General features: G+C 50.1%; 1 long non-coding RNA gene across 1 annotated transcript in view; it reads right to left on the reverse strand.

Moving 5' to 3' along the window:
- LOC117073096 overlaps positions 1 to 10,317 on the reverse strand; it is a 28,637-nt gene extending 18,320 nt beyond the window's left edge. Inside the window, exon 1 of the long non-coding RNA XR_004433105.1 lies at positions 9,908 to 10,317. This is a non-coding gene — a long non-coding RNA (uncharacterized LOC117073096). The remainder of the gene's footprint in view (positions 1 to 9,907) is intronic.
- Between the last annotated feature and the right edge of the window lie 1,023 nt (positions 10,318 to 11,340).

The raw sequence follows: 11,340 nt of genomic DNA on the forward strand, positions 1-11,340 counted from the left end.
ATGGACTAACACATTTGCCTTGTATCAGCTTGAGAACCAAACACTAAAAGCCACATGATAAAGGAGAACCTGATTTCTATTTATGCAATGTTTCTTAAAGCCATAAAAGATGATGAATATTTCCAAAAAGAAGAAACTGAACAGAATAAAAGGTTAGACTTTTTTTCTTTTAATATCAGAGAGGTAATAAAATAGAAAACCTTTTTTGTTTAATTAGTCATTATGACCAGGTATCTATGGAAACAAGTCCGTGATCACGCTGGAAATAGGTAAATCATCTCCTCATTGAACAATGTAACAATCAACACAAAAGCTGGAGGTGTGAAACATCAACGTTCATTTCTTCAACAATTGCTTTTTTTTTTTTTTGAGACTGGGTCTTGTTTTGTCATCTAGGCTGGAGTGCTCTGTTGCCCAGGCTGGAGTGCAGTGGTGCGATGTTGGCTCACTGCAACCTCTGCCTCCCGCGTTCGAGCGATTCTCATGCCTCAGCCTCCTGAGTAGCTGGCACTACAGGCGCCTGCCGCCACTTCCAGCTAATTTTTATAATTTTAGTAGAGACAGAGTCTCACCATGTTGGCCAGGCTGGTCTCGAACTCCTAACCTCAAGAGATCGCCTGCCTCAGCCTCCCAAAGTGCTGGGATTACAGGCGTGAGACACCACGCCCAGCCTCCTCCTAGTAATTTTCCATCCACTCACCCCACTCTGCTCCCAGGCCGTGAATTCCCACTTTTTCCTGTGGTATTTGTAGTTAAGTCCAATCTCTTTCCCTACTGCAAGATCCCATCGTGGTAGTACTTTACCCTGTCACAATAGTCCCCCCCCCTTTTTTTTTTGAGACGGAGTCTCGCTCTGTCGCCGGGGCTGGAGTGCAGTGGCCGGATCTCAGCTCACTGCAAGCTCCGCCTCCCGGGTTTACGCCATTCTCCTGCCTCAGCCTCTGAGTAGCTGGGACTACAGTCGCCCGCCACCTCGCCCGGCTAGTTTTTTGTATTTTTTAGTAGAGACGGGGTTTCACTGTGTTAGCCAGGATGGTCTCGATCTCCTGACCTCGTGATCCGCCCGCCTCGGCCTCCCAAAGTGCTGGGATTACAGGCTTGAGCCACCGCGCCCGGCCTAGTCTCCCCTTTTATTCAAGGTGTTAATTTTTTCTTTAACACTGGAAACTTGTTAGAAACGCAGGGTCTGCCCAGGCCTGGTGGCTCATACCTGTCATCCCAGCACTTTGGGAGGTCTAAGCGGGAGGATGGCTTGAGCCCCGGAATTCTAGACCAGTCTAAGCAACGCAGCAAGATCCTCATCTTTGTTTTAAAAAGATTTTAAAATTTAGCCAAGCGTGGTGGCACACGCCTGTGGTCCCAGCTACTCAGGAGGCTAAGGCGGGAGGATCACTTGAGCCCAGGAGGTCAAAGCTTCAGTGAGCTGTGATCGCACCACTGCACTCCAGCCTGGGCAACAGAGTGAGACCCTGTATCACCCAAGAAAGAGAGAAAAACAAAAAGGTAGATCAGAATGAAATTTTTTGCATTTTATAGATGAGGAAGCATCCGCTCAGAGTTGAGGGCTTCCCAAATGGCCCAATAAGGGTGGCCTGGTGCCTTGCTCCAAAAGGCCTTATCAGTAGACCTGAGACGATGGGCTGGGTGGTCCTCATTAACCTCTGAAAGCATGCCTGGGGAAGAAGGGATCAGCCCAGGCTCCGAGGGCCTCCTCAGAACAACACCCTGCTTGTCCAAGTGCCTCACTCCCGGGTAACCTGATTTCCAGGAATACCAGGGCAGTCTCCTGCAATGCCCACTCAGACCCAGGAGCCTTCCTGATATCAGGCCTGATCCCAGCAAACTGCACAGATGGCTGTGCCCATCCCCTGGCTGTGCAGGGAGGCCCAGGGAGAGCTTGAACTTCAACCACTGGCCCCTGCTTTCAGGCCTAATCCTGCAGCAGCTGAAACCAGGGAGAGTGGGGCCGGGGTCTGCAGGGATTGTGGGGTTTCTCTCTGCTACTGTGAGCTGCAAAGTCCATTTCCAGCCTCAGTGAGGACTGCCTCTTGCCCTCTGTTCTACTCTTAATCCCTATACCATGGGACCATTTGCAGGTCTCCAGATTTCTTTCTTTCTTTTTTTTTTTGAGACAAGAGTCTTACTCTGTCACCCAGGCTGGAACGCAGTGGTACAATCTCGGCTTACTGCAACCTCTACCTCCCAGGTTCAGGTGATTCTCTTGCCCCAGACTCCCAAGTAGCTGGGACTACAGGAACCCGCCACCACACTTGGATAATGTTTGCATTTTTAGTAGAGACAAGGTTTCATCATGTTGGCCAGGCTGGTCTCGAACTCCTGACCTCAAGCAATTCGCCTGCCTCGGCCTCCCAAAGTGCTGGGATTACAGGCATGAGGTCTCCAGATTTCATGTTAGTGCTCACCTTTGAAACTCAAGCCAACTCTTCATTGTGCAGAGGCAAAGACAGAGCCCAGAAAGGGTAATGGAGCTGCCCTGGTCACACAGCAAGCCAGAGGCACAGCCAGCCTGGCACCGAAGGCTTCCCTTTTCAGGGCTTCAGCCTGCAGGCCCACCATGTGCCCCAACGTGGCCATGGCCAGAGCCTTGCCCCAAACACCCACTGCAGGGCCCTTGTACCTGCTGTTCCCTCTGTCTGGGAGTCCCATCCTCTCGACATCCCTATGGCTTATTTTCTGAGTGCATTCAGATCTCTGCTCACAGATCAGCTCGTTGGAGAAGCCCTGTCTGACTCTGTAAAGCAGACCCCTCCCTGTTCCTGTTTTGTGGCTCTGCAAAGCTCTAGACATTGATATTATGTTCTCTGCTAATTGTTTTATTTTGGTCATTTTCTGCCTCTCCCTGGCCTGAATATAAAAGTCAAAAGGGCGGGTGTGGTGGCTCACGCCTGTAATCCCAGTGCTTTGGGAGGCTGAGGCAGGAGGGTCACTTGAGGCCAGGATTTCAAGACCAGCCTGGGCAACATAGCAAGACCCAATCAGTAGAAAAACTAAAACTAGGTCGGGCATGGTGGTGCACACCTGTAGTCCCGGCTACTTGGGAGTCTGTGGTGGTAGGATCCTTTGAGTCTAAAAGTTTCAGACCAGGTCAGGTGTGGTGGCTCATGCCTGTAATCCCAGGGCTTTGGGAGGCTGAGGTAAGTAGATCGCTTGGCATCAGGAGTTTGAAATCAGCCTGGGCAACATGGTGAAACCCCGTCTCTACCAAAAACACATAAATTAGCCAGGTGTGGCAGTGCACACCTTGTAGTCCAAGCTAATTGGGAGGCTGAGGTGGGAGGATTGCTTGAGCCTGGGAGGTGGAGGCTGCAGTGAGCTATGATGGCACCACTGAACTCTAGCCTGAACGACAGAGTGAGACCCTGTCTCTGTTAAAAATAAATAAATATTTAAAAAATAATAATAAAAGCCAGAGTGGCAATGACTTTGTTTTGTTTGTTGCTGTGTCTCCTGTAGCCCGAACAGTGCTTGACATAGTAGAAGTTTTCACTAAATATCTGTGGAGTGAATGCATGAATTCACCTATACTTTCCAGGTCTGAGGGTGGTTAAATATTCCCTCACCATTGTGTGAGGAGAGATACAAACACATCCCAGATTCTTCTTCCCTTCATCTCCTCTCTGGTTTGCAGATTCAGCCTCTCACAATTCACTGTTCCCAGGGAATTGCGTGAGAGAAATGGGCCTCATCTTCATCTTGTCCTTAGATTACTGGTCTTTATCTTTCCCACACACACAAGCCCCAACCACCAGCCACCACCATCCTCCCCTGGGCCCTTCTAATCATTCATCTTAGAATGGTCTCTCCCACCTTCCAGGTGAAATGGCAGACAGTTTGCAATTCTGTCTCCTTGTTTATTTAATCCTCATGGCCATCCACAGATGCCACCACAGTCACACTCAGCATCCTGATTCCCAGGCTCAGAAACAGTAAGTAACTTCCCCGAGACCACACAGCTAGGAAAGGAGCAAAACAGACTCACGCCCCAATGCCCTGATTCAAAATTCTGTTGTCAGCTTTTCTCTCTCCCTTTCTCTCTTTCTCTCTTCCTTTCTTCCTTTCTTTCTTTCCTTCTTTCCTTCCTTCCTTTCTCTCTCTTCCTTCCTTTCTTTCCTTCTTTCCTCCTTCCTTCTTTTCTTTCTTTCCTTCCTTCCTTTCTTCCTTCCATTCCTTCTTTCTTTTTCTTCCTTCTTTCCTTTTTTTTTTTGAAGATAGAGTCTCACTCTGTCGCCCAGGCTGGAGTACAGTGGCGTGATCTTGGCTCCCTGCAAGCTCCACCTCCTGGGTTCACACCATTCTCCTGCCTCAGCCTCCCGAGTAGCTGGGACTACAGGCACCTGCCAATACGCCAGGCTAATTTTTTGTATTTTTAGTGGAGATGGGGTTTCACCATGTTAACCAGTATGGTCTCGATCTCCTGACTTTGTGATCTGCCCGCCTCACCCTCCCAAAGTGCTGGGATCACAGGCATGAGCCACTGCGCCTGACCTTTTCTTCCTTTCTTCATTTCTTTTTTCCATCTTTCTTTCTTCTTTCTTTTCTTTTTCTTCCTTTCTTCCTTACCTCCTTTCTTCCTTTGTTACTCTTTCTTTCTCTTTCTTCCTTCCTTTGTTTCTTTTTTCTTCCTTTCATTTCTTTTTCCTTCTTTCTTTCTTCCTTTTCTTTTTCTTTCTTCCTTCCCTTCTTTCTTTCCTTCCTTCCTTCCTTCCTTCCTTCTCTTCTTTCTTTCCTTTCTCTCTCCTTCCTTCCTCTCTCCTTCTTTCCTTCCTTCCTTTTTTTTTTTCTCATATGGGATCTTACTTTGTCACCCAGGCTGGAATGCAGTGGCATGAACATAGCTCACTGCAGCCTCAACCTCCTGGGCTCAAAAGATTCTCCCACATCAGCTTCCCAAGTAGCGGGACTACAGATGTGTGCCACCACACCTGGCTATTTTAAAGAATTGTTTTAGAGACACAGTCTCACTATGTTGCCCAGGCAGCTTCAGATTCCTGAGCTCAAGCAATCCTCCTGCTTCAGTCTCCCAAGAAGCTGGAACTGCAGGTGCACAACACCATGCCTAGCAATTTTTAAATTTGTTGTAGAGATGGGGTCTCACTATGTTGCCCAGTCTAGTCTCAAGCAATTCTCGCACCTCAACCTACCAAAACATTGAGATTACAGGTGTGAGCCCCTTGCCCAACCATCTGCCTTTTCTAGGTCATTGCTGAGGTCCAGCATGGAGGGAAAATGCCAACACTAAATCAACACTGGGGGAGTAACATGAAGTGCCTATTAAGTTGCCGGTGCTCCGTTAGGGCCCGTGATCCTAGACCAGAGGGCTCTGCTCGTGGAATCTGTTCTCTTGGGCTGTCATCCAACAGGTTGGGCAATCCTACTTCTTTGACCCCTTCTTTTTTTTTTTTTAAATGGAGTCTTGCTCTGTCACTCAGTCTGGAGTGCAGTAGTGCAGTCTCGGCTCACTGCAACCTCCACCTTTTTAGTTCCAGCGATTCTCCTGCCTCAGCCTCCCGAGTAGCTGGGACTACGGGTGCCTGCCACCACACCCGGCTCCAGCTAACTTCTGTATTTTTTAGTAGACATGGGGTTTCACCATATTGACCAGGCTGGTCTCGAATGCCTGACCTCATGATCCGCCTGCCTCAGCTTCCCAAAGTGCTAGGATTACAGGCGTGAGCCACAGTACCTTGCGGCCCCTTCTTTTAATTAATTAATTAATTAATTAATTAAATTTTTTGAGACAGAGTCTCACTCTGTCCCCCAGGCTGGAGTGCAGTGGCGTGATTTCGGCTCACTGCAAGCTCCGCCTCCTGTGTTCACGCCATTCTCCTGCCTCAGCCTCCCAAGTAACTGGGACTACAGGTGCCCGCCACCATGCCAGGCTAATTTTTTGAATTTTTAGTAGAGACGGGTTTTCACTGTGTTGGCCAGGATGGTCTTGATCTCCTGACCTCGTGATCCACCTGCCTCGGCCTCCCAAAGTACTGGGATTACAGGCGTGAGCCACTGCGCCCGGCCTAACTTTTTTATTTTTATTTATTTATTTGTTTGTTTGTTTATTTATTTATTTATTTTGAGACGGAGTCTCGCTCTGTTGCCCAGCCTGGAGTGCAGTGACGCGATCTCAGCTCACTGCAACCTCCACGTCCCTGTTTACGCCATTCTTGGCCTCAGCCTCCCGAGTAGCTGGGACTACAGGCACCCGCCACCTCGCCTGGCTAATTTTTTGTATTTTTAGTAGAGACGGGGTTTCACTATGTTAGCCCAGATGGTCTCAATCTCATGACCTCGTGATCCACCTGCCTCAACCTCCCAACGTGCTGGGATTACAGGCGTGAGCCACCACACCCGGCCTGTTTACTTTTTTTTGAGAGAGAATCTTGCTCTGTTGCCCAGGCTAGAGTGCAGTGGCGTGATCTCCTACAACCTCTGCCTCCTGGGTTCAAGAGTTTCTCCTGCCTCAGCCTCCCATGTAGCTGGGATTACAGGTGTGCGCTACCACACCTGGCTAATTTTTGTCTTTTTAGTAGAGATGGGGGGCTCACCATGTTTGCCTGACTGGTCTCGAACTCCTGGCCTCAAGTGATCCACCTGCCTTGGCCTCCCAAAGGAGTTGGAGATCCACAGACCTCGCCTCTACCAAAATATAAAACTAGCGGGGCATGGTGGTGGGCATCTGTAGTCCCAGTTACTCAGGAGGCTGAGGCAGAAGAATAGCTTGAACCTGAGAGGCAGAGGACATAGTGAACCAAGATCACATGACTGCACTGCAGCCTGGGTGACAGAGTGAGACCCAGTTGAAAAGAAAGAAAGAGGCCGGGTGCGGTGGCTCAAGCCTGTAATCCCAGCACTTTGGGAGGCCGAGACGGGCGGATCACGAGGTCAGGAGGTCGAGACCATCCCGGCTAACACGGTGAAACCCCGTCTCTACTAAAAATACAAAAACTAGCCGGGTGAGGTGGCGGGCGCGCCTGTAGTCCCAGCTACTCGGGAGGCTGAGGCAGGAGAATGGCGTAAACCCGGGAGGCGGAGCTTGCAGTGAGCTGAGATCTGGCCACTGCACTCCAGTCCGGGCGACAGAGCGAGACTCTGCCTCAAAAAAAAAAAAAAAGAAAGAAAGAAAGAGAGAGAGAGAGAGAGAGAAGGAAGGAAGGAAGGAAGGAAGGAAGGAAAGAAGGAAGAAAGGAAGGAATGAAAAGGAAGGAAGGAAAGAAGGAAGGAAGGAAGAAAGGAAGGGAGGAGAAAGAAGAAGAAAAAGAAAGAAAGAGAGGGAGAAAGGGAGGGAGGGAGGGAGGAAGGAAGGAAGGAAGGAAAAATAGGCAGAGAGGAGAGTATTTAAGGAAGGAGGGAGGTATGGCCAAAACTATGAAGTTGGTAACTATTGTGGCCTATTTCCAGGAAAAGTAGGTCTGGCAGAGCCAAGCATTCCCCATGGGAGCCCTGGAGTGAACAGGGGAGTGGAGACAGATGATGGACAGCCTTGAATGACAGGCTCAGGGATTTGGACTTCTCATAGACCACGGGAAATCACTGAAAGTTCATCAGCAAAGTGACATAATGGCTCGTGATTCAGAAAATGTATGGCTGGACTGTGGCGGTGGGTGGAGCAGGAAGGGAGCCCACATTAGGAGGCTGCCCTGCCATCCCCGTAGGAGGGGAGAAATTATAGAACATCACCCCAATGTCTCACCTCCGTCATCCACAGGTGAGAAAACTGGGGTCCCGTAAGGGAAAGTGACAGTGACTTGCCCAAGGTCGAAAAGCCACCAAGGAACAGAGCCTGAACTTGACCTCTGGGTTTTAATTTTTTTTATTTTTAGAAGCAGGGTTTTGCTCTGTCACCCAGGCTGGAGTGCAGTGGCGTGATCATAACTCACAGGAGCCTTGAGCTCCTGTGCTTCGAGTGATTCTCCCGCCTCAGCCTTCTGAATGGCTGGGACTACAGACGCACACCACCGTGTCTGACAAATTTCATTTTTTTGTAGAGATGAGGTCTCACTGCATTGCCCAGGCTGGGAGATTTTTTGTTGTTGCTTTCCTTGGAGACAGAGTCTCACTGTGTTGCCCAGGCTGGAGTGCAGTGGCATGATCTTAGCTCACTGCAACCTCTGCCTCCTGGGTTCAAACAATTCTCCTGCCTCAGCTTCCCGAATAGCTGGGACTACAGGTGTGTGCCACCAAGCCCGGCTAATTTTTGTATTTTTAGTAGAGACAGGGTTTCCCCATGGTGGCCAGGCTGGTTTCAAACTCCTGACCTCAAGTGGTCCATCCTGCCTCGGCCTCCCAAAGTGCTGGGATTACAGGCGTGAGCCGCCGTGGCTGGTATGTTGCTGTTGTTAATTTCTAGCCTCAGTGTCTTTCTGTTACAGGAGACCCTTCCCGAGGCCACCGACACCATAGAACCCACTAGATATTCAAAAGATAAATGCGGGTGTGATGGTTCGATGTGCTGCCCAGCTTAGGTTGGTGGCAGCAAGGAGGCATTATAAGTGTGAAAGACAGGACTTAGGGATTGATGGTGGTTTGGAGCAGGGTAGGAGGGGAGGTGATCAGCAGGGCTTAGACCACCATGGAAGACGCATGACAGCCAAAGGAAGTCAGGCCAGTGTCTCATTTGTCTGACACAGGAGGAGCTCGTTCCCGGAGATGCCTACACAAGAGGGTCTCCTCCAGGTTGGAGCTGCAGAGAGATCCAAAGTGCAGCAGAAGCTGATTGTGGTGCCTCACGCCTATAATCCCAGCACTTTGGGAGGCCAAGATGGGAGGATCACTTGAACCCAGGAGTTGCAGACCAGCCTGGGCAAACACAGCGAGACCCTGTCTTTACAAAGGATTTTTAAAATGAGCCAGGCGTGCTGGTACTTGCCTGTGGCCCCAGCAACTTTGGGAGGCTGAGGTGGGAGGAGTGCTTGAGCTGGGAAGGTCAGGGCTCCAGTGAGCTGTGATGGAGCCACTGCACTGTGATTATGCCTGGGTGACAGAGCTGAGACCCTATCTCAAAAAAAAAAAAAAAAAAAGCAACAAGAACAACACAAAAACAGGCCGGGGGCAGCAGCTCACACCTGTAATCCCAGGATTTTGGGAGACCGAGAGGCGGGTGGATCACTTGAGGCCAGAAGTTCGAGACCAGCCTGGCCAACATGGTGAAAACCCATCTCTACTAAAAATACAAAAATTAGCTGGGTGTGGTGGCGGGTCCCAGCTACTTGGGAGGCTGAGGCGGGAGAATCGCTTGAACCCGGGAGGCAGAGGTTGCAGTGACCTGAGATCGTGCCGTTCCATTGCACTCTAGCCTGGGTGACAAAAGCAAAATTCTGTCTCAAAAACAAAAAAAAAAAGAACAACAGAAAAACAAAGGGCATGAGAGACGCCCTGATCCAGAGGCTGGGTGTGGACACGCAGCAGAGAACACACAGTGGGGGGCCCAGCATGGGAGCATGGAGGCCCCCACCTCCTGGCAGCAGAGCCAGCGGGCTCTCCTGATGACTATGAGCTAATCACTTACCTTCTTAGTGTCTTGGCTTTCTCATCCATAAAATGGGAGTGATGATACTTACCTACCTCATCGCCGAGTTATGAGAATTAATTAATGTTTATAAAGGACTTGGAGATCCACAGATGAAAGCCTCTAGAGAACTACAAAGTATCATTACCGTAATTACATTACACTATTATATCTCGGGCCAAGGGCTTTCTGCAGCTTTGCTTATTACTGAGAATGGGCGATGGCGTGCAGATAAAACTCAATCTTCTCCAACCATCGCGCAAAACGCCGACCCAACTTCATCCAGATCTAAACTCCGGGAGATTCCATCAGGCTTGGAAGACATGACAAGCGTCTCCAGCATGAAAATCCCCCAGGGGCAGTGAGATATGGCAAAAAGACTACCTTCTCAGTTTCCTCCTCCAGCAACAGTTCTAGGGATCTTAGAGAATCAGGGGCTACTCTGCCTTCCTCCAGAGGCCGCCTCCTCATAGGTCAGTCTGATCCAGCATCATCCAGTCAGGCTTTCTCTTCTGGGGGCACCCCCCACTTTTTTTTGGTAGAGACACAGGTCTTACTTTGTTGCCCAGGCTGGTCTGAAACTCCCGGCTTCAAGCGATCCTCTTGCCTCGGTCTTCAGAAGTGCTGGGATGACAGATGACGTGAGCTACCGCACCTGGCCTCTTGGGGACCTTTTTGATAGAAAACTGGGGCCTCTGTAGGATCCCTTCCCATCATTTCCCTGGCCCCAAGTCAGACTCTGCTTCCAGACCCGAAGAAGACAGCTGCTTGGCCTTGGATGGTAAACTCTCCCTCGTTTATTGAACCTCCAACGATTTTGGTGTTTACCCATCGTCCCTCATTTCACAATAGCCCAACCTGACCGGGTAGGCGAAAGCTAGATCAGAAAGAAATATAATTACCTTTTTACGAGCTTATGACATGGTTGCACCCTACTCTCCTGCCAGCTTGTCCAGTCACTCATGAATGATGATATACATACTATAAATTATATCATTATCGACCTATAATTACAGGCAACATATATATGAATCCCCCTGAAGGAGATTGAGGTTCCAAGATTACGTACCCTCGCCCCTTGGTCCCTTGGGAAAAAGCCCGTTGCAAGAGGGGAGGTTGTTACCAATTTCCAAATATCACAGACGCTCTGTTAAAACAACAGAGACGCCCCCTCCCACCTTCATGCATACACACCCCCGGGCTCCCATAGAACAATTCAGCTCACCCCACAACATGCACAAAGCCTGAGATGTTGGCAGGAGCAGATCTGGACGTGTGAGGGCTGATTCTCAGGGGGAGACCAAGGGCAGAGTGCCCTGGCTCTGGGAGCTCCAGGGAGAAGGACTGGAGTGTGTGGAGTAGGACGAGGTCCTAGGATACCAAAGCAGGGCAAGGCTGGGAGGGCTGTTGCTCCCCTCTGTCCTCAAAGGACACCCTTAAAGACACCTGCACCTCTCAGGACAGAGCATTGGTGCTCTCAGAGATGCCCTCACTCCATCAGGACATTTCCCAGTGCCCAGCAGTGGTCTAGCCACACAGTCACCCTGCACCAGCCTGAAGAGTGATCTATCTGGAGGGCTAGACCTGGCTGAGATGGGCTGCGGATGCTCCTGGGCCTTTGGCTGATGGCAAGGGGCTGTGACTGCTGAGCTCAGCTCAGTTCCTCATGGGAACCCTGGGCCAGAAGGAGATAGTAGACTAGGTTTAGGAAGAGGACCAGGATCACTCCAGGTGCTAGAGCTGACCAGCCTTCCACGCCTCTCTTCCTCCCTTCTGTGGGCCTCCTGGAAGCTCTGGGGAGCAGATATGAAAATGGC

This window comes from Trachypithecus francoisi, unplaced genomic scaffold (genome assembly GCF_009764315.1).
Source record: "Trachypithecus francoisi isolate TF-2019V2 unplaced genomic scaffold, Tfra_2.0 Lachesis_group4, whole genome shotgun sequence".
Lineage (NCBI taxonomy): Eukaryota > Metazoa > Chordata > Mammalia > Primates > Cercopithecidae > Trachypithecus > Trachypithecus francoisi.